This window comes from Rhinolophus sinicus, chromosome 3 (assembly GCF_057876585.1).
Source record: "Rhinolophus sinicus isolate RSI-liver-muscle chromosome 3, RSI-T2T, whole genome shotgun sequence".
Taxonomy (NCBI): domain Eukaryota; kingdom Metazoa; phylum Chordata; class Mammalia; order Chiroptera; family Rhinolophidae; genus Rhinolophus; species Rhinolophus sinicus.
Window position 1 is genome coordinate 11380023 of NC_142503.1, and position 22482 is coordinate 11402504.

Consider the following 22482-nt stretch of genomic DNA (forward strand, 5'->3'; position numbering starts at 1 on the left):
GCAGGGGCCAGTAAACACCACTAATAGTAATCCATTCCCCTCCCCATCCACCTACCCATCCAGTGCAAGGGCCATGCAGGGAGGTGACCTGCCTGGGCTGTTCAGTCCAAGGGGACTGGGGCTGGAAGGCAAAAGCTACATTCGGAAGGAAAGGGTCACAACTAAGCTGATTCCTAATCCACCTAAACTGGATTCACTTAAAGAAACAGGGAGACAGACCCCAGAAACCAGGGACAGAGGTCTCTTGAGGTCTTGCCAATGGATTTTTCAGAGGAGTTGGGAATACGGCAGGTAACAGAACAGAAATGGTTGCACCCTTGCAAGCTAAGGTCTATAACACTTGATATAGCCCCCTTTCCTTAGAACACCAACGTATCTTATAGCGTTTGTCACTGCAAAATTGCTTCCTGTTTCAGTGTACGTGTTGAAGTATATGGAATAACAATTCAGGTTTCAAAATGTCAAACTTTGGGAAAATATTCTGAACCAAATTCAATATCCACCCACTCCTTCATATGAAAATGCAATTCATATAGTATTTTTGGAGTTTAGCAAGTGAAATAATTCCTTTGAAAAAGCCTCTGATTATCTTTATTGATTATCTTCATTCACTCTATCCCGTGGTCCATGGGTGGTTTATATACGGATAAGATTGAAATAACACAGTGAAACTCCCACTACGACTCTATGACACGTGGCTTTCGCTACTGTCATCTGTGGTCCTGTAAGACTTGTCATTCTCTATTAAAACATTATACAACAGTCTCAACAGAGCACACAGCATTCTAATGACTATTCTGGCTTCGTACTGATTACAAATGAAGTGGCATTCAGCCCTTCATTGTTGAGGGAATGTCTCCACCTGCCAGGCTCTGCTCCCACCGTAGGTGCTAAGGATACAGCAATGACAAGCCCCCTTCTCAGAGAGCTTGGTGAGGAGAGAGAGAAAAAATTAAATAAACACACCTGATACAATGTCAAGCTGGTGGCTCTTTCAGACAGAGAGGTCGAGAAAGCCTCTCTGGGAAGGTCTTCACCGGGGAATTCTTTCCTGAATGAAGGTGGGGAGAGAGCCACATACATCTCTGCAGGAACCAGGCTCCCAAAAGGGGGAAAGACAAGTGCCCAGACTGCTTGAGCGACAATCTCTTTCCAGGTTATAGTAAGTGAGTATTCCACCCAGAGCTATGATTTGCAAATACATACATGCTTTTTTTTGGAGCTAAGTACACTAATAAACAAACTTTTTTCCCCCTATCATCCCAGAGTGAAAATTAATGGAAACACATGACTTTCCGTCTTTGAGCCATAAGGTGCCAAGCCAAATTCTTGGAAGAGGTCTAGAGAGTTATCACGTGGTTTTCAGAGTATAAAAATATTTGTTTTTCCCACTCAAAACCAAGTAAGCTGGACAAAATGCATTTTACTTGGTCTTCAAAGCAAGACTGGAAGCCCCAGTGGTGTCCAGTCTCTGGGGGACAGACTTCTGATTCTAAGAAACTCCATGGGCTGGTGTTTCAGATCCATCTCAGAGATGGCCATTTCCAGGATGAAATAGAAAAGTGTGGGAAAAGAGCAGAGAATTTAAAAGTTTCCCAGCTCAACGCTGTCCCGTTAATAGAGCTGCATTGTTTTGAATGAAGTGAATTCCAAGAGGAACAGATGGACCCACGCTAAAGTTTCAACAAAAGGAGCCAAGTGCATCTGATTTTTAAAAACTGCCACTTGTCACCAGCATGCCTCTCTTTCCCCCTTAATTTTTGGATGGCTGTACAGCCACCTTTCACAGAAACGGTACTTTCTACCCCCACACAAACATCACACGGCTGGTGCCAAATGCTCAGCACTGGTCAGCAGACCCAAGTCACCATCTAATTCTCCTTTCTAGGAATCTGGAGCTAGCTCCAAAGCGATTCTTTCCTGGTGTTGTCTATTCCGTAAGAAAGGATACAAACCAGAATTTCTGATGGGCTTTTATTTCTAAAAGCAGCACAGAGAAGGCATCCAAGAGGAAAGCAATTTAAAAATAAATTGTATCGGGAGTTAGTACTTAATGATTATAGAGTTTCTCTTTGGGGCGATGAAAAAGTTTTGAAAATGGATAATGGTGATGGTTGCACACATTACAAATATAATTAATGCCACCGAATTATACACTTATAAATGGTTCAAATGGTCAATTTTGTGTAATTTATATTTACCACCACACACACACACACACACACACACACACACACACACGCTCCAAGCTCTACTCCAAAAAATAAACTGTACATTCACTCATTTTTCTTTCAATTCAATTCGGACATTTGCAGCAGAGACCACTCATAGCATATCTTTCAGAACCCCGCAGAAAAACTGAAACCCCCAAAAGAAATACAAATGTCACAGTTGTTAACACACAACAACAGAATGAAAGACGGCAGTGGTACATCAAAAGCCAGTGCTGTATATTGTTTTAGGGATATTCTTTGCCTTTCACCTGGACTGTAAAAAACAAACAAACAAACAAATTGTTTTTCGCTTGTCTGTTTTTTTGTTCTTGTTTTTTAAAGATTTTTTTTGTTTTTTATTAGGGAAGAGGAACAGGACTTTATTGGGGAACAGTGTGTACTTCCGGGACTTTTCCAAGTAAAGTTGTCCCTTCAGTCTTAGTTGTGGAGGGTGCCATTCAGCTTCAGGTCCAGTTGTCGTTGTTAATTACAGGGGGCACAGCCCACCATCCCTTGCAGGAGTGGAACCGGCAACTTTGTGGTTGAGAGGACCCACTCCAACCAACTGAGCCATCGGGGAGCTCAGCGGCAGCTCAACTCCAGGTGCTGTGTTCAATCCTAGTTGCAGTGGGCAGAGCCCACCATCCCTTGCGGGAGTCGGGGAGTCGAACCGGCAACCTTGTGGTTGAGAGGGTGCGCTCCAACCAATTGAGCCAGCTGGCACTGGCTCATGTGGGAATGGAATCAGCAGCCTTTGGCATTGGGAGCACTAAGCTCCAACCACCTGAGCCACCAGGCTGGCCCCCAAACCAATAGTTTTTTGAAATTTTACTGTAAAATTCTACCTTTAAAACATAGACATATGGCAAAGCTAAAATGCAAAATTAGAATAGAGGGCTGTGAACGTGCTCTCAGGTGGAATCACGTGAAACTACTGATATTCAGCTCCTCCTAGACAGAGGCCATTTCATACAGTTCAACCACACCACACAGGCTAGTTTGGTTGGAAGCAGCAATTGCAGTGTATGGGATATCTGAGGCTTGAGAGGCTACCGGGACCAACACACAAATATTCTTATGTTTCTTTCCTTTTCAAAAAAAATGGGAGAAGATTTCCCCAAATACATGCATTAACATGCATTAATATGAAAATGTTTTTCTTCACACACAAAAACGGAGATATAAAAGGTTCAGAATGGAGATTAAATATACTTTTAAAAAATGTCCAGGAGAGTTGACTAGAAAGAATCTGTCCTGTTGTCCCAGAGTTTGGCTCTGAGAGTCAAAGTGCCCTAATGACACTACTTCTGCAACATTAATATTATCCTCCAAATTCCTTTTCCTCCATCGTCATCAATTTAGGTGTCTCCCCTTCCCCCACCAGTCACAGCCCAGGGACCTTTTCCTGGCTTGTGAGCTGCTCTGCGGACCCCAGCTGGTCGCCTCCTGCTGGCAACCCCACTTGGGAGCAGCGCCAACTGCTGCTCACTCACCCCTTTCGTCTCCTGTCGGAGGTGGTGGGTGAGACCTCTCCCGGGGCAGCTGCCTCGGCCAACAGCTGGCTTTGCATGTGAAGCTTGGAATGCAGCTCCCGTGGCTGCTGCAATCATGGGAATTCCTGGGCTTGCAGACCACCGTGTGCAGGCAGCTTCCTTTCAGATGACATTTTTCACTTGGCCAAAATACCCAGGATCCCCCACTTCCCTTCAGCAGTCAGATCCAATTTGTTCCCCTCAAATTTGAAATCTCTGAGTTTTATTGTTCAATTCCTGACAATTGGTGGGTCACGGTGTTCTTCAGAGCTCGGAAACAGGAGAGAGACGTGCTGGACTGTCCCACTGTCAATTTTCCAGCAGTCAACAGCTTGGGACACAGGAGTGGACACATATGGTGTACGGAGAGGGAGGGTGTGGAGAGGTCAGAAGGCTACCCACGTCCACATGACATTCAAGGCGCACAAAAAGGAACCAATGCAGGCAAAGCTGAGAGGGGAAAAAAAGCAAAAGAAAAGCAGCTGGCCAGGGCAGAAAGTGACAAAAAATGCGATGAAAATCACTACACTAAACCATTATCAAGTTTCACAAAATTAGGCCTGTCGTATATTAATTCCAACAAGTCAAAAGCAGAAGGTCAAACCAAAAAAGGTTAGAGGCGCTTTAAATGGGAGACGTGATTGTAAATAATTAGGATTGTGTTTCCCATGTGGCCTGAGCAAGTCTTTCTTGAGGGTAACTTCAAAGTACCAGGCAATCTAATGGCCTTTTTGTGGATTAATAAAATGAGAAAACTAACTTTTAAAACAAAGTCTAATTATACTTGTTGCAAATAAAAAGAGGAGGGCATCTCTTTGTAGACTGGGGTAATTAAATCCTCCATCATAAAATAGTTCAGAAGACCCCATGTAGAGACAATGCACACAGAAAACCCAACAAAATCACTGCATACAACAATCGTCTTGATTAAGTTTACTGGGATAAGTTAAATAACCACCCTTTAAAATACAATTAGGTAAATTGATATCTCTCTAAGCTATTTCAGAGCAATCAAATTAGGTTCTTTTTCAGAAGATAATAGTTCACTCTCAAAGTGAGAAATCAACTTTAGAACGTATTACTCAATTCTACAATGCACCTAAAAGATGCTCCAGTGATGGCCCCGTGTGCCTTGTAAATGTTCTAGAAAAGACAGAAAGTGTAAGCTGGAAGCATCGGACAAGAGTTGATCTTTTAGACATATCTGCACCCTGAAGAACATGGTACCTTTTAAAACTGTCTCTTCTGAAACTCTGTCCAAAACTTGTTATCTAAGACGATAAGTAATTCAAAATTTCAGGATGTGTGCTGACCTGCCCATGTGCTGCATCCTCCAGAGGCCACAACGATGCATATTTCTCAGAAAAGCGTGCTAGCCTGTCACTTGCACATGTCTTTTTCCATCTGCAAATACTTCCCGGTGAGTGTAACATAAATTATGAGTCAGAGGGGAATATGTTGGTCCTCAGTATTCCTAGAACCAACCTACAGTAATTTCAATTTTCACATGGAATGCAATTTTAAATGAACGTTAAAACTATCTCCCTGGCAGAAGAAAATGAACAGCTGAGTGAACGTGCAAAATTCTCAGAGACTGAATGAAATAAGAAAACATGCCCTTTCGTGCTGTGCCCCCCAAAAAACCATACTGTCACCTCCCAGGGTTCCTGAGGCTCTGTTTTAGGATTTTCGTTACTCAGGGCTCAGCTTGGTTTCTAACACTAAACTAACAACTGCTTTTTAATCCACTTGAGGATTATTCCACTGCAGTCAGCACCACCCTCGCCACGTTCAGGGTGAAATGGTTGTTTGAAGGGAGGGCACCAGGAAAGAAGTTTCAAAAGGCCAAAGAAATATTTTCCAGCTTTACCTAAAGCCCTCCTCCTCCTCACCTTTATCTCCGCTTCCTCCAAACAGCAGCACAGGTACGAGGTTTGAGAGTACTTCCCTGTCTTCACTGGAGGTAACCATGGCCCTAAGGGGGCTTTCAGGAATGCCTTCTAAATCCTCCCTACTCCAACGGGGTCCAAGAACCAGCAGCCTCAACATCACCAGGGAACTAGTGAGAAATGCAGACCCTCAGGCCCCACCTCAGACCTGCCAATCAGAATTGGCATCTGAATAAGGTCCCCAGGTGGCTGGTCCAAGTACAGTCAAGTCTTAGGACACTGCTCTAAACCAAAGGGTAATTAAATATTAGGGTGGTGCAACAGTAACTGCAGTTTAAAAGGTTATAAATAACTGCAAAAATCGTAATTACTTTTGCACCAACCTAATAGTTTTTTCAAACTCTTTATGTTCCTTGGGAAGTCATATTTGGGCTATATAAAAGTTTCACCGAAATTGTTTTTAAAGATACGGAAAAATACCCATTTGACAGGTTTTACCAGTGACCATCTGACCTCAAACACTAACATCTTTTTTTGTGGGGTAAAATATACATACAAACATACAAGTTACCATTTTAACCATCTTTAAGCACACAGTTCAATGGCATTAAATACATTCACACTGTTGTGCAACCGTCACGGCCATCCCTCTTCAAACTTTTTCATCTTCCCAAACTGAAACTCTGTGCCCATTAAACAGTAACTCCCCATTCCCCCCTCCCCCAAAAACATCAATTTCTTAACACTCTAATAACGTACAAAATTGGGTTGAAATGAACCAATGCCTTGAAAAGTTATCATAGATAGGCTTGACAAGGTCAAGGCCATGTTCTCCGTCTTTGACCCTGATTCCCTCAAGAGTCAATCCTGGCCCAGTTAAAAAGCAGGCATTCCTGTTCTGGGCGCCAGGACCAGTTAATGAACTTCTAATCCTTGGTGCTACACCCCTAAGCTCCACAGTGAACTTGTGACGTGAGTGGAAGAAGTAGGTCAGGAGAGAAAGAAACTAAGAAACTAGAGTCTTTTGGCCACTGCCAGTTCTTGCGTGAGCCCAATTCTTTCGATCTTACCTCACTTTTCTCCTATTTTAAACCCTGTAATTCCAGCACGAATCACTAAGCTAATTATACTTGTTATACTTGGGAATGACAGAGCAGACAACATAAGACCAAGTATTTGATGACTGAATGAAGATGAAAAGTCAAAGTTGAGAGCTGTTTTCACATTCAAGTACAGGTTACTCTGGCTTAGTTCTTTCGAGACCCACAATCCATAAATACTGTCAAGAGTGAACAGAACTACAGAACTGACCATTCCACTCCCCCCCTCCCCACCGACTAACAGAGAGCCGCCCAACCACTGAGGCCGGCAATGGCTTCACATGACACAGGCTGCTGTCTTCATGGCACAAGCAGTAGTACTGAAAGGCTGCTGGACTTGCCATGTTAGAAGCCTCTGCCAGGTACAGTGTAGTTAGACAGGAATAGAAAATCAAGGACATTACCATGTTTTCCCAAAAATAAGACCTTGCCGGACAATCAGCTCTAATGCATCTTTTGGAGCAAAACTTAATATAAGACCCGGTATTATATTGTATATTATATTAATTATATTATATTATATTTATATATTATATTATACCCAGTCTTATATTATAGTAAAATAAGACCAGGTCTTATATTAATTTTTGCTCCAAAAGATGCATTAGGGATGATTGTCTGGCTAGGTCTTATTTTCGGGGAAACACAGTATGTTAAGCAAAATAAGCCAGTCACAAAAAATGGCAAACACTATATAATTCCACTCATATGAAGTATCCAGAGTAGTCAAAATCAGAGAGCTAGAAAGTAGAAAAGGGGTTACAAGGGCTGGTGGGAGGAGAGATGGGGACTTAGTGTTTGGTGGGTGTAGAATTTCAGTACCACAAGATGAAAAAGTTCTAGATCTCTCTTGCACAACAATGTGAATACACTTAACACTACTGAACTGCACATTTAAAAATGGTTAAGATGGTAAATTTAATGTTATGTGCTTTTTACCACACTTTTAAAAAAAGTATCTTACTGATTAAAAGATAAGTCAACAAAAAAAGAAAAGAATTCCATTACAAATCTATTTTACAATACTTTTAGCAACAGAGTTATGTCAAGTCAGGTACACGGTTTTAGTATTGTTTTCCTTTTTTGTATCATCATGAGATGTATGTGCGGGGCCTGAAAGGGACTGAATTCATGAGGAAAGTGAGAAAGGAAGACTGGTAGAATCAAGGCAAGACAGAAAAATGCTGAGCAAGTCCACATGGGAACATAAACATTTAAGCAGTGCCTGATCCTAAAGTTCAGCCAAATCATTCAGTCAGTCCTTCATTTATAGATCACTCAGCACTACCTGAGAACCTGATGAGAAAGAAACCAGACCAGGCATCAATGTAGTGACCACACTGCGGATGGCTGTTACACATGTGATCTCTTTGCCATCCTCTCCCCACCCCACTCAAATCTATGTCTACAAAACACATCTGTATCTTCACCACCAGATAAATACTGAAGAGCCATTCAAGACACAGGTGAAAAAGAAACCAAGGAGTTGAAAAATAGCCCAGTGACATCACTGCGTATTAAGCCAAGAAATGGCAAAGGTACCACCCCAAGGGGACCATCCCAGCTAAGAGGTTTTGATATCCAAGTGTCCAGTCTGCCTCAAACTACACAACACTGACCTTTCAGCTTGTGTTCTCAACACAACTTGCAAATGGGATTCAGAAACTATGAGTTTTAAATACTGGTACACGACACCCTTTTATTTCTCGGTGCCTTAAACTTTGATATGTGCCTCTGAAAGAGGGACTTGTAGTAACATTAAAATTGTTTCCTTACTAAAACGGAGAAACCAGGCTCCTTTCACAAATTGTGCAAATATAGTTGACCATTGAACAACGAGGGGTCAGGGCACTAACACCTCCCCCCCCCCCCCCACACACACACAGTTGAAAATCTGAAATAACTTTAAAGTCCCCCAAAATTTAACTACTAATAGCTTACTGTTGACCGGAAGCTTTACTGATAACATAAACAGTCAATTACCACATATGTTATATGTTGTAAGTATTACGTACTATATTCTTACAATAAAGTGAGCTAGAAAAAAGAAAACATTATTAAGAAAATCATAAGGAAGAGAAAATACATTTACAATATTTGTTGGAAAAATCCACGTATAAGTGGACCCACGCAGTTCAAATCCAGGGTCAACTGTACAATCAATGAGCCCGTTTCTGGATTCACGTGTTTGTTTTTCAGTGACATGGCTGTTCATCTGTTTTACACTAAAGAATGGGGAACCAGAAGCAGCAGAATTCCCACATGTAGAAGGAACTTCTTCAGCTGGTTAACAAAGTGGATAAGGAAACTCAGGTGAGGGGGTTTCGTGGATCTTGTTCTCACAGGAAATCAAGACGCTGCCATTCTACATTCTCATGGGCAGGCAGGTGTTTCCAACACTTAACGAAAGTTGAAGAATTTTCAGGGAAAGTGGTAACGAAACCAATTGGCAACTATCGACATATCTGAACCATTTTCTCAAATTGCTTGCATCCTATACTTCTGATTTCTGGACAAAATCGCCAAGAATGGAACCAGACAAGTGGAGTGTTCTTCTGTCCCATACTGGCTGGAATGCCTTCTGTGCTCCCTTTGGGAGAATTGTATTGCGTCTCTCACACACTCAGGTGTGCACTGCACATGCCGTTTGGGAGTTTGTTTTGCCACGTAGAAAAAATGTTGATGGTTTGGGGGTAGGAGGAGAGAGCACACGTGGCCTTGTGTAAGACTGCCTAAGGAAGCAGAACACGGACGTCACAACGCAGAAGGGAACTGTGCTCACCTGACCATAGTCTGTCCGGAAGACGACAACGCCCTCTGCACAGGAATTTACAGTACTTGGAAAATGCTGGCCATTTTCTCTCAGCCAGACCCGTGTTCCCTGTAAACAAAATAAACAGGATTTAACAATGAGTTTGGATTGCGTGTTGTGGCAAACCACCACCCTCAAAATCACTATGACTACTATATTCCTTTAAAAACCAAAAAATATATATTTTTTTGAAAAGACTGTTCTTTGCAAACGTGCAAAGAATGACTCTTCAGAAAGCATCATCCAATAGCCTTTACTGTATAAAAATGTGACCGAGGGAGAGTCCCACTAGACAGAGAGCAAAGAAGGGACTAAGAAGACAGCAGCTTGTGTTACTAAAAGGCAACTGACTTCTGCGGATTATCTCGTTTTACTCACAAACACCTACTGAGGCAGGCACTATTATCATTCCCATTTTACAGATGGTGAAGTAGAGGCCTACAGGTAAAGTAACTTGCCCCGCATCACGAGACTGAGCGAAAACTTGACCCCACGCCGTCAGGCTCCAGAAACCACAAGTCTGACCAGGTCACTACACTGCTTCACCCCAAGTCGAGAACTCTTTGGACCTGTGGGCTCCCATATTCCTGGGTCCAGGCCCTTTGCACTTGCCCACTGGAGGGCATTAGAACACTCCACGGCCTTCCTACTTGTACCAAATCCATGTGTCAACTGGAATCTCCAAGAGAGCGGCTAACATTTTAGTAAATATCAGAACCCAATCCACTGGTATAAATAAATCGTGGTAGGATCTTCCACCAGGCACCTAAAATGCACTTCGAAGTCTGGGACTGTAGCCTAAAAGATAGCAACTTCCAGGTTGCATTGTTTTCACCCGGGCATATTTTGGGGGCATTGATCTCACTTCCATTTTTTATTTCCCCACTGGACAAATGAAATGATAACCACAATATTCAGCTTTTCAATGCTGAATTTCCTCTTCCTTTGATTGCCCAACATGAAAGCCATTTGTTTCCAAGGATGAGTGATATAAAAGTTTGAAGAAATTACTGGGTATGCACTGGTCATTCAAATTATAAAGAATTACCTTTAAGGTACAATTTTATGACATCTGATATATACCCATGCATTCGTACTTCATTAAGTTATTTCTACTCTATTCAACAATTTTATCAACTCCAACAAAAATGACACAGTGGGAAGTATTATACCAAAACTATCACTTAAAACAGCACTTAGATTGAACTTTTTCTAGAACTTTCAACCTCATTTCATTGGTCTGTTTCATTTCTGTTTCGATTTGAAATGATAGGTGAAATATTGACAATATATCGGTTATGTTCAACTTCCAGTTTAAGGGGCTGCTACTGCTCTCGTAACAGAGAATTGACAGGGGTAAGTAATGTAGAAATAAACTCATCACCTCATACTATTAGGTTGGTGCCAAAGTAACTGCGGTTTTTGCAATTATTTTTAACCGTTTAAACTGCAATTACTTTTGCACCAACCTATACTTTAAACTCTGTTTATCAATTGTAAAAATAGTAGCTTCCAGTAATAGAATGCCCATGAAGTGTCACAGTCACGTGCTAAGAGGTCAATGATACTGTATCTCACACTAACCCTGGGTAAGATAGGAATTGTATCTCCAGGAGGAAACGGAAGTCAGAGCATAAATTTTTGCCTAATGTCACACAGTTAGTGACTGAGCCAGGCCTCCTAGTCCCGTGCTTTTTCCACACATCACACTAACTCTATTTGTCTCCTTAAAAGTAATGCATAAGTAAGTCAAATGCATTAATAGGTCAGTTGACAATCAAATATAACAACAGAGAGGTCCCTTTCAGTGGCCACTTATCACACACAACCATCAGCTCTTTCTCACTTTTTAGGAGGGAAAATTTAAGAAGGGATAAAAATCTGATTTTAAAGTCATTCCCTCAGTGCCAATGATGATCCTGTTTAAAATACACGAGCCGTGACCTAAAACGTTAGCTGTCACCACTGTTACTCAGGATCCCCTGTAAGTCAACCTTGACTTTGAGGAAAGCATTTGGGGCCAGCTAACTAGACCCGGGGTCTCTGGAAGGAAGGGGACCCAGAGGTAGGAGCTACATGTGTATGCGATTCTCCAAACATTTCCAAGAAGACCATGGTGGCTGAGGCCTAAGGTTGTAACGGCACCAGCTTCTGTTCCCTGTGACTGGCTCACACAATTACTCTTGCAAGTTCTGCAACTCTCTTAACATCCCCTATGATACCCCTGGGCCAGGCTCTTCCCACAGGCACCCAATTTCTCCTTATTATGGGAACTTTAAGTTGTTAACCCCACCCTTCTTTCCATCATCCCTTCAAAGAAAGGTTAAAATCCTTTGATCAAGATGGAAAAGAGCATCAGAAATGAATAGCATGTGTTTCTCTATAAATCCTGAAGTCTGCTTATTTAAAGAACACACATAACCCAACAGGGTGAGTTCCCATCTCCACAGGAATGGGTCATGTCCCTCTGATTCCCCCTTGGGGCTGAGATGCTGGTAACCCCCAGAAACAGTGAGAACTGACTGCCTGTCAGTTGTGATTCTTTATTAGCAAACAGCCTTCCAAAACGAACATTTACTTCAGGCCTCCTACAAGACGGCTCTCAAATATTCCATTCCAAACCGCATTATCAGTAATGCTCCAGAAAAAAAGAATTCTAAGGGTCTCAACTACTTTTTTCATCCATAGGTCAGACACTGCAGCATTTGAAAGCTTTCAATCTCTCTCAATCTCTCTCTCTCTCTCTCTCTCTCTCTCTCTCTCTCCCTCTCTCCCTCCCTCCCTCCCTCCCTCCCTCCCTCCCTCCCTCCCTCCCTCGGAAATTTTCAGTCATATAAGGTGAGAACTTTTACTCATGAAGTAAAACCATAAGATAACAACTCACGTGGACTCCATCAGAATCCTGAGTTCAAAGCATTCTGTTTGCTCTATCACCTGCATTATTTTTATCAAAAAGGATTTCATGGACATGCTTCCCACTTATTAAAACTGTCTAAACTAAGATTTTATTATGGACATTGTCACCAGGATTAATATAAATCTCCAGATGCCCCGAGGCTTCACGACAGACAGCTTTTTTACCTGAGTTTTGTGGTGGTTTTTGTCTACCTTTTCATTTGAAAGTACTGTATGTAAAGCTTTGTTGACATACTCTTACCTGATCAAACACACAGTTCAACTTCCATAGTCCAAAGGTCTTTCTCGACAGGTGTGAAGAGCTGCTGATAAGCAAGGTTTGCGAATTCCAGCCCAGATAGCAAGTCTACAGCCCACAGCCCTGGCTTCCAGGGGAGGAAGGGAAATGCATTCAAAACTCCCTCAGTTGTTTGAAAAAGTTTCACCTGGCGATTTTTATAGACTCAGAATTGTAAACTAAAATCATTGAAATGGATATTTTATACAGATTGCTTCTTGGTTGTTTCTCTGAGCCCCCAAACTTCCTACTTCCACTCCACTGGAATAGAACACAGACACCTAGGTCCAGAAAAGAGGCCACCCACGGGCATTTGAAAATGAAGTCACAAGCAGACATTTACCAGACCATCCAAGTTTGACTGGGAAAGAAAAATTTGCCCACCACATGCAATCCATTATATTCATCATTGTTAAATAAGGCTGATAATTTAATGTACGATGCAGGCAACGCGGAGAAAGCTCACCATTTGGGTAAAATATGTCTCTATAAGCAGGTAGAACACGTTCGACCATTACATACACGTTTTACTAAACCTTGGGCAAATTTTCATCTCAGTCTCTGAGACGGATATGTGTTCAATTTAACTCCTAAAAAAACAAAAAAACAAACAAAAAAAAAACGATTCTGCCCATAATCACCAGTAACAGTTCTAGAATAAAAAGCACTTGCACATAAAGCTCCATCTCCTTTGATCTTCAGAGCAATCCTGTCAGACAGGGAGGCATGTAATACCACCCCTTCTTTAAAAGTGAGGGTCACAGGGGTTTCATGTCCCTGCTGACCAATGATTTCCCAGCTATAACAAAAAAGACTGGCTATACCAAGTGTTGGTGACGATGTGGAGAAAGTGGTGGGGATGTAAAACAAAGATGGGAAACCAGTTTGGCAGTTTCTTAAAAAGCGAAACATAATCTTGCCATATGTCCCAACAATTCAACTGCTAGATAGACATCTAACTCCTCAAAAGAAAAAAAAATTTTAAATCTTGCATGCAAATATTCATAGCAGAATCACTCATCATAGCCAAGTACCAGAAATCACTCCAATGTCCATCAAATGGTACAGAGACAAAATGTGATAAATCCATACAATGGAACTAACACTTCAGTAAGATGTCTCCTGTGGACTGTTGGGGAGTGGGGAAGGGTGGGTGCAGGGGTGGGGGGGTCTTCCTTCTGAATGACACTGAATTCCTGAAACTGGATGGAGATAATAAATTATAGACCAAAGATTTTTTTTAAACTTTTTTTTATTAGTTTCAGGTGTAGACCAAAGATTTCAATAGCATGTTTCCCACTTTTTTTGGATGTATAATTGACATATAACATTAGTTTCAGGGGTCCCACAGTATTAACAGGTCATTGATAGAATCACCAACAAGTATGAATCCCAAAAGCATTATGCCAAGTGCAAGAGGCCACACACAAGAGTACGCAGTATAGGGTTCCATCGATATGAATTTTTTGGAAGAGGGAAATCCATAGACACGGAAAAACAGATGAACAGTTGCCTGGTGTTAAGAAGGAGAGGGACACAGTGAATGTGGAAAAAGGGACTTTGGGGGATGATGGAACTGTTTCTATACAGGGTGTGCTGATGGCTGCACAACGGTATAAATGTACTAAAATTCATTCAACTGAGCACCTAGAACAGGTATATTTTATTATATATAATTATACCTCGGTAATTCCGAATCATTTTTAGAAAATTAATCTCCCAGCCTATACACATCTCAACTGTACATCAACATTCTTAATCATTCCATACTGGGAAAAACACAGTCATTTTCCTGGAAGTATCAAGAAATATACCAAAAAAAAAAAAAAGGGAAAAGGAGAAAAACCCATGATGATGAAAGGTAAGGACTATGTTAAAACTCCAAGTGGTGTATTGAATTCATGAAGTCCCTGCTCTCCACTAACACTGGCCAGGCGGCTACACCACCATACATGAGACCTGCCCACGCTGATCGAAAGATGAGGTGTGGTACATTGCGTCACTGTGTCATGGCACACAATTATTAACCATAAAACCCCGGCCCACTGCCTGTGACTTGCAGTGCCTCCCTGGGGAAGGAATTTTACCTGGCCCCTTCCTCCTACCCATGGCTATGGGAAGTAGCTACGCAAAGCCTAAAATATTTACCTTCTGGCCCTTTATACAAAGAAGTTCACTATTACCTACCTTAAAGTAGAGAAGATAAAATCACCATTATAGATTTCATCCTCCTGTTGCCCTTTGCAAAACTATTTCTCTGGTTTTAAAAAAGATTTCCCTGAACTCTGACTGAAAAAATTAAGTTTAAAAATAAGGTAGGGAAACAACCCTAAAAAGAGATAATGAGGATGGGCTTTAAATACCATGCTGTGTGGCATGTTCTAATTACAGATTCATGGGAGAGAGAACATTCTTCAGCAAAACACAGAACTCCATCTCAGCCGAGAACCGGGCACCACACCTACTTGTGTCCCATAACTGGTCACTTGGCTTATGTTAAGTACCACAGTACAACCTACATGATAAAGTTATAATTTGTTCCTGAAATGTGATCCTTGTTTTTGTTTTTTTTTTGGAGCATTTTCTTTCTTTTTTTTTAAATTTTTTTTCTTATCGGGAAATATTGAGGAACAGTGCGTCCCCCCAGGGCCCATCAGGTCCAAGTCAAGTCGTTGTCCTTCAATTAAGTCATGGAGGGTGCAGCCCAGCACCAAGTCCAGTCGCCGTCCTCAATCCTAGTTGCAGGGGCGCAGCCCACTGTCCCACGCAGGAACAGAACGGGCAACCTTGCTGCCAAGAGCCGGCGCTCCAACCAACCATGCCATCCAGCCGCCCCACTGGCAGCCCAGCGGCAGCTCGCCATCCCCAATCTAGCCGCGGAGGGTGCAGCCCACCATCCCATTCGGGAATCAAACTGGCAACCCTGCCACCAAAAGCTTGCGTTCCAACCAACTGAGCCATCCCGCTGCCCCTGTTTTTTTTTTTTTAAAGACAAAGAGATCGATTTATTTTGTGATGGGTAAGATAAATTAAAATGGCTATTTAAATCCACAGTGAATTCAATAGCCCAAAGAAAGTTGTCCTCTTTTTGCCTGCAGTGACGTAAGAAGAAACCTGGCTCAGAAGATGTCTCCTGTGGAATGTTGTGGGGGGTGGGGGGGGGGTGTCTTCCTTCTGAATGATACTGAATTCCAGAAACCGGATGGGGATCATAAATTATAGCACCAAAGACTTCAATAGCACTTTTTCTACTTTTTTTGGACATATAATTGACATATAACATTAGCCTCAGGTGTCCAACATAATGATGCAATGTTTGTATATATTGCAAAATGATCACCACAGTAAGTTTAGTTAACATCTGTCACCTCACAGAGCTATAATTTTTCTTGTGACAAGAACTTTTAAGATCTACTCTCTTAGCAACTTTCAAGTATGGAAAAAAGTATTATTAACCATAATTGTTATGCTGTATATGCATCACATCCCTGTGACTTATTTTATAACTGGAAGTTTGTACCCTTTGACGTCCTTCATCAATTTTTTCCCCGCCTCCTACGTCTGGCAACCACAAATCCATTCTCTATAAATTGTTTTTCTAATTTTTTTTTAATTCCACGTATAAGTGAAATCTCTCCAGCTTTATTATCTTTTTTTTTCTGTTGAAGTAGGAATATCTTTTCAACTTAACAGACGTTATTTTTTCCTAATCCTTGTTACTGAAACCTTCTTCAAAGGACACATGGCTTTTATTGCATTCAAAGTTCTAATGCTGGTTTTCTCAAACTCTGCACTATTGACATTTTGGTCAAGATAATAATTTTTTTTGGGGGGTGGGTGAGGGTACTGTCCCAGTTGACAAGCACTAATCTAGAGTAATACAAAGTTCTAAAGGAGTTTTCAAAACCATTCATTGTCTGAGAGCTAATTAATTGAAAGCAGACTCCGTTGTAAATTCTAGGAATTTCCACAACCTCCCCAAGTGGGATCAGCCCAGAAACAGTATACTTGGGGCACATCTAATTTCCGGTGACATTAAACTGAGTGCATACAGAAGGGAAGGAGTGACCTCTGCAATATGATGCAAAATATTTGACAAACACAAGGAAAACGGTCTCGAAGGCAGATGGTTTGATGGAAGGACTCCCTTTTTCCTCCTTTCTGTCCACTGGCTCTGTAATATTTAAATACACGCTAATGTTAATCAGAACTGACTTTTAATGTTTTTATGCAGATGACTGGGATGGCACCGACAGAACCTGTCCTCTGTGCCATTTCACCTCAGGAGCTATTTCAATCCCAGGTGCTTGCAAACATACAAAACTTGTCAGAAAGCTGGGAAACGGTGCAGAGAAGAATGAAGAGAGAACTACACGTACAACACGAGTATGAGAAATGCAGCACGACAAGCTGCGTGGACAAGACTGGGGATAGACCCAGGAGATTGAGAAATGACAGGGAAAGGTGGAAGCTAAGATTGTCCCTGCAGAGACGGCCACCCCTGGGTAGGGGCATCTGGAAATAAAGTGAAGAAGGGAGGGCAGCCACTGGCTCCACGCATCCCAACAGCAGTGGGTGGTCCCTTTATTCCCTTGTAGCACAGCAGGCAAAGAGTGTGGACCACTGTGCTGAGTGATCTCCTGACTCATTCCTTATCTCCAGAGGGCAGGGTTTTAGACCTGAGCCTGGCAATCATTTCTGAACAACTGTATCAGATTCCAAAGAGGAATGTTTCAAGTCCGCCCACAGCTGTTGGGCTCTGAATGGAGTATGGGCGGTTTCAGGCTTAGATCTCAAAGGATGCACAACTTAACTTGGTGCCAAGGCCGGCATCATCTGTTGAGGAGGAAAAAGTAATAACGGGAGACTCAAGAGAGAAACTGTGAGCATACAGCCCATAATGTTGGAAATACGTGGTGTGAGAGTCCCAAGTGGGTGCCATCTTACGGCTGGTTGTGGAACAGCGATGGTACCAGTTTTCTATACAGGTAATCCCCAGAACAAGTGGTGTGCCCACCAGAGATAATGCCACCATTCAGTTCCAGAGGAAAATGTGGTGCTGACATTCCGCTGCTTGAGAACTCAGTCATTCTTGCCCCAACTCCCAAAAGATTATGGCAGAAGTGTTGGTAACTCCCCAGGCTGGCCCTATACAAGTCTTTAACAGTATTGCTTTTTAAATAAGAAATGTATTCAGCTAATTTGCAGCCACAACATACGTATATCTTTTAGCTACGTCACCAGCATCAGGGGCATTTCTTGGGCTTGTCTATGGACCCAGGGATCATTAGTAGCACTACTGCCACAGGAAGACGTGCAGTGTCCCAAACAACTAACTCATAAACACAACATGATTGTCAACTGAGACATGTCTGCACTCATTACTGTCAAGTTCACAGACAATCCATCCCGTGTCCATAAGGTCAAACTCTGTCACCACCGCCAACGACTAGGAAGGGCACTTCCATACCGAGCACACCACGAACACTACATGAAGAGCAGGGAGTGGAAAGGGAGGGAAAAGAGGAAACAAATGGAAAAAGGTCTCACCGATAATAAACTAACCTCTGTATCTTGCAAAGCCTCAGTGGCACCTCCCACTCCCAATCCAAATAAAAACCGACACCAACTCTGCTAAATGGCAAGATGCCTGAATTATGAACTTGTGATTCTGTAAAGAGTTTATTCCCGTGGTGACAGGGATCCAACTTGCCAATTGATTCAGTCCTGATTTTATATTCCAATTGTCCCTACTTTCCTTACAATTCCTTGAAACAGCTTTTCAGTTAAACTATAGTGACTAGAAACAATCCCAGAAACAATTTAATATTGAAAGAATGTTATATCAAGTTACTGAGACAATCCCAAACACGGTAGGAATATGACAATACAAGGAATAATCATCAAATTATTCCGTCTATGCGTTAACCAATCATCACAGAGCCAACACATGTGTTTAAAGGGAAACAGAAAAATGGACCTACAGAATCAGCTAACACCCTTAGAACTCATTCAATCACGCATAAGTCAACTTACCCATAAATCCATGCATCCATTGGGCCAGCCTTCCACAATCGCATCCTTCCCACAAGTACCTTTCGAGCCCCCTATTATGTACCAGGCACTGCAAAGGATTCGACAGTACAGGAATTGCTCCTGCTTTTAGCGCTTACCATGTATTAGGGGCAAACTATGCCTGTTCTAAAACCTCCCACATCATGTCTCTTTCTTTCAAAGGGAATAATCGTGCAACAGAAGGGGCAGTGGTACAGGAAAGAGAAGTGGGTAAGGGAGGAAAAGACATGCAGGTTTTCTAAAAGGACTAAAACTGCTCCGAGTCTAAGGATTCTCAAAACCTAGTGGGAAACCCTCTCTAAGAGACGCAGAACAAAAGGGCTGGCTTTAGATCCGCATTCCATCCTTCCTTTACGTGGAAACAGCATGAGATAGAGAACAGACGGGGCAATAAAAACCAGCGCAAGATGCTTGCACTCTGCATGGACTGTAAGACCAGACGGCCTTTGCTTCTCATTTCCTAGAGTTTACTGTCCTTTCCTATTCTTGACAAGAATATTCCCCCCAAAAAAACTTCCCAAATAAACAAAAACTGATAAGAGGATCTTAATGAAATCCTGGCTGTGTTCTGGCTACCATCTGTTTATAGAAAAAAATACACAAATTTACTCAGGAGTTTGTCACTGACTTCATTAAAATGGATGACCCACGAACACAGTGGAAAACAAGACAGCAACATCTCATAGCTGTCGCAGACATACTAATTATTTCCTTTGCAGAGCGCTATTAAATTTCAAGAACAGTTAATGTTTTTCATAAAAATCACACTTCCCGAATTAAAAGGTGCTTAAAAGATAATCCAGTCCAATCAGAAAGACAGACAACGTGTTGGTGACGATGTGGTGAAATTAGACCCCTCATACCCTGCTGGTGAGAATGGAAAATGGTACAGCTGCTGTGGAAAAGTCTGGCGGCTCCCCAGAAAGTTAAACATAGAGTTACCACCTGACCCAGGAATTCCACTCCTAGGTATATGCCCAAGAGAAATGAGAATATGTGTCCACACACCAAAACCTGCACACAAATGCTCAGAGCAGCATTACTCATAACAGCCTCAAAGTGAAAATAACGCTCGCGTCCATCAACTGAAGAACAGATTTTTTAAATGTGGCACGTTCACACAATGGAATATTACTCAGTGATAAAAAGGAGAACTGATCCATGTTACGACACGGATGAGCCTTGAAGACATTATGCTCAGTGGAACAAGTCAGTCCCAAAGGACCACATATTGTATGATTTCGTTGATAGGAAATACCAAGAAGCTAAATCCATAGACAGAAAGCAGACTGCTGGTTGCTTAGGGCTAGGTGTAGGCAGTAACTGGGGAGTGACAGGAAATAGGGATGGGGTGACGACAATGCCCTAGAATTAGATGGTGGTGATGGCTGCACAACCAGTCGGAGACGTTAGTAGTATCAGTACACTGATATACGAATACTAGTATTTGGGGAATATACGAAAAAAGCACTGAATTGTATACTTTAAGAGGGTGAATTTTACGTGTGAATTCTATCACAGGGAGAGACAAATGACAACACAGAAAAACGAGCAGACATACATCCGACTTCATTCACCCTGGACCCAGTCACCCCAAAGGCCCTCTTCATCCCTGACCTCCCATGTTAACTATGCCAAGAAAGTCCCTTTTCAGTTTACACTTGTTTCTGCTGAGCTTCTATGATATACAAGCAAAGGAATAGCAGCTATTATTTTTGTCACACGAATATCATGATTTTCAGAAATCCAGAAAGCAATTCACTCATCAGGAGTGCAAACAACCACACCTGCGTAGTGTTTGTGCACTTTCCTTAGAACACCAACACAACAGTTATTTCAGCGCTTTGACGCTGAGGGATGTTACACTACGATTTACATCACTTGTACTAGAGGAGGCAGAAGTGGTTAGTCTGACTTGCCATTGAAACTCCAGCACCTAGAACAGAGCCAGACATACTAGATGAGGGCTAAGTATTAATTACTTCACTCTCAATCCCAAATCCTACCTCGGCAATCTGCTCAATGCCCAGTAAACTCAGGGTGGTATCTGCAAGAACCGTGCTGCTCACAGAGATGCCGGGCCACTGAAGACTTCAGGATGAGGTCATAGAAACTGCACAGGACGCTCCCCAAGAAGGTGTGGATGGAAATCCTGTAGTTCAGGACAATTACTACCTGAGACCCCTCTGTGCAAACCGAGGAGTCATCTAGCTTGCCTGTGGTACAAGCAGTAGGAGGGCACGTGATATGACTTACCAAGGTGCTTCAAAGCCACAGGGCTCTGACATAATGTGGCAGGATCTACATTTGGGGTCTTGCTGCCAGCACCTCCTAGGGTCACACCCAGGATGGCTTTCAGCCATCATACTGCTTTAATTCAACTTTCCTGTGCAAGCCTTGCTAGAGACACTACCAACCCACAGGCCTCAGTGAACCACCTGAACCAACCCATTCTCCAAACCACCTCAACTCCACCTTCGGTTGTTTTCCAGTTACAAAATATTTAAAAATAACTTACAAACGACACCCATCGGGATGGTGATGGGGGGGGCTGCAGAGGACGGAAACATGGTAAATGACACAAGTGCCTCTGTTTATCCAACTTGGTAGCTCTATCAAGATTTTTACTTAAAAATAATCTCTCCTGCACCAAAATGAATTTTCATTTCTCACCTCCTGTTGGTTTCCAGAGACCTCGAAACAGAGGGCACTTCTTTTCAAAAGGCCGTGTGTCCGACAGCAGTGCCTGGTTATGTCTCCATTGCTAACGCAGGCTGCAGTCAGAGGAGACTCTGCTCCAAGGACATGGGCCTCACAGCGGAGGGTGAGTACCAGGCAGGGAGCAGTGATGACACTCGGGCACCTGAGTATGACAAGCCAGTGAGGCCAGGGAGTGTAGCGGGGCAGGTCTGTGGTGCTATTGCCATTGTTGTTTTAAGTACATTTTTAATAATCGTTTCAGATTTCACAGAGAAGTTGCAAAGATAATGCAGCGTCCCCGTGTGTCCCTCACGTAGGTTCCCCCAATGTTAACATCGTACGTCGCTAAGGCACAGATGTCACATCCAAGGAACATGGGTACATCACTACGAACTCCACACTTCATTTGGATGTCACCAGTTTCCCCCTCATCTCCTTGTTCTGTCCAGGAAACTGGACAGGTCTTTCCTGGAATAGGTCCAGGAAACTATCCAGGGATAGAAACGGAAGGTTCCCATCCAGGACATCGTACCTCACTGCCATGTCTCCTTGGGTCTGTGACATGCCTTCTGTGGTCTGTGACAGTCTGTCAGAACTTCCCTTGTTTGAAGGCCTGGGCACTTTTGAGGAGTACGGTCGGGTATTCTATAGAACGTCCCTCTGTCGGGGATTGTCTAGGGTTTTTCTCAGGGTCAGACCGGAGTCTAGTGGTTTTTTAACAATGGCTCAATCCAGGGTCAAAGTGCCCAAATGGGAATCCTGGCTTTCCTGCCTCTGAGCCATGTGGCCTGGGACAAATTAACCAGCGTGGGCCTCAGTTTCTTCATCTATGGAGGAGGAGAAATAAACACTACCTACCTCCAGCTCCCTGTGAGGATTAACTGCGCTAACTCTGAGACAAAGGTGAACAGATAAGCAGAAATTCCCCCCGGGGAGCAAAAGTAGCCACTGACGGATTGAGCAACACA

At 42.6% G+C, this 22482-nt stretch overlaps 1 protein-coding gene across 1 annotated transcript in view; it reads right to left on the bottom strand.

The window, feature by feature from the left end:
* The window catches only part of MYO10 (myosin X), a 202110-nt gene that overhangs the window by 148083 nt on the left and 31545 nt on the right, over positions 1-22482 (bottom strand). Inside the window, exon 2 of the mRNA XM_074329057.2 lies at positions 9517-9615. The gene's annotated coding sequence lies outside the window, so the exon portion shown is untranslated. The remainder of the gene's footprint in view (positions 1-9516; positions 9616-22482) is intronic.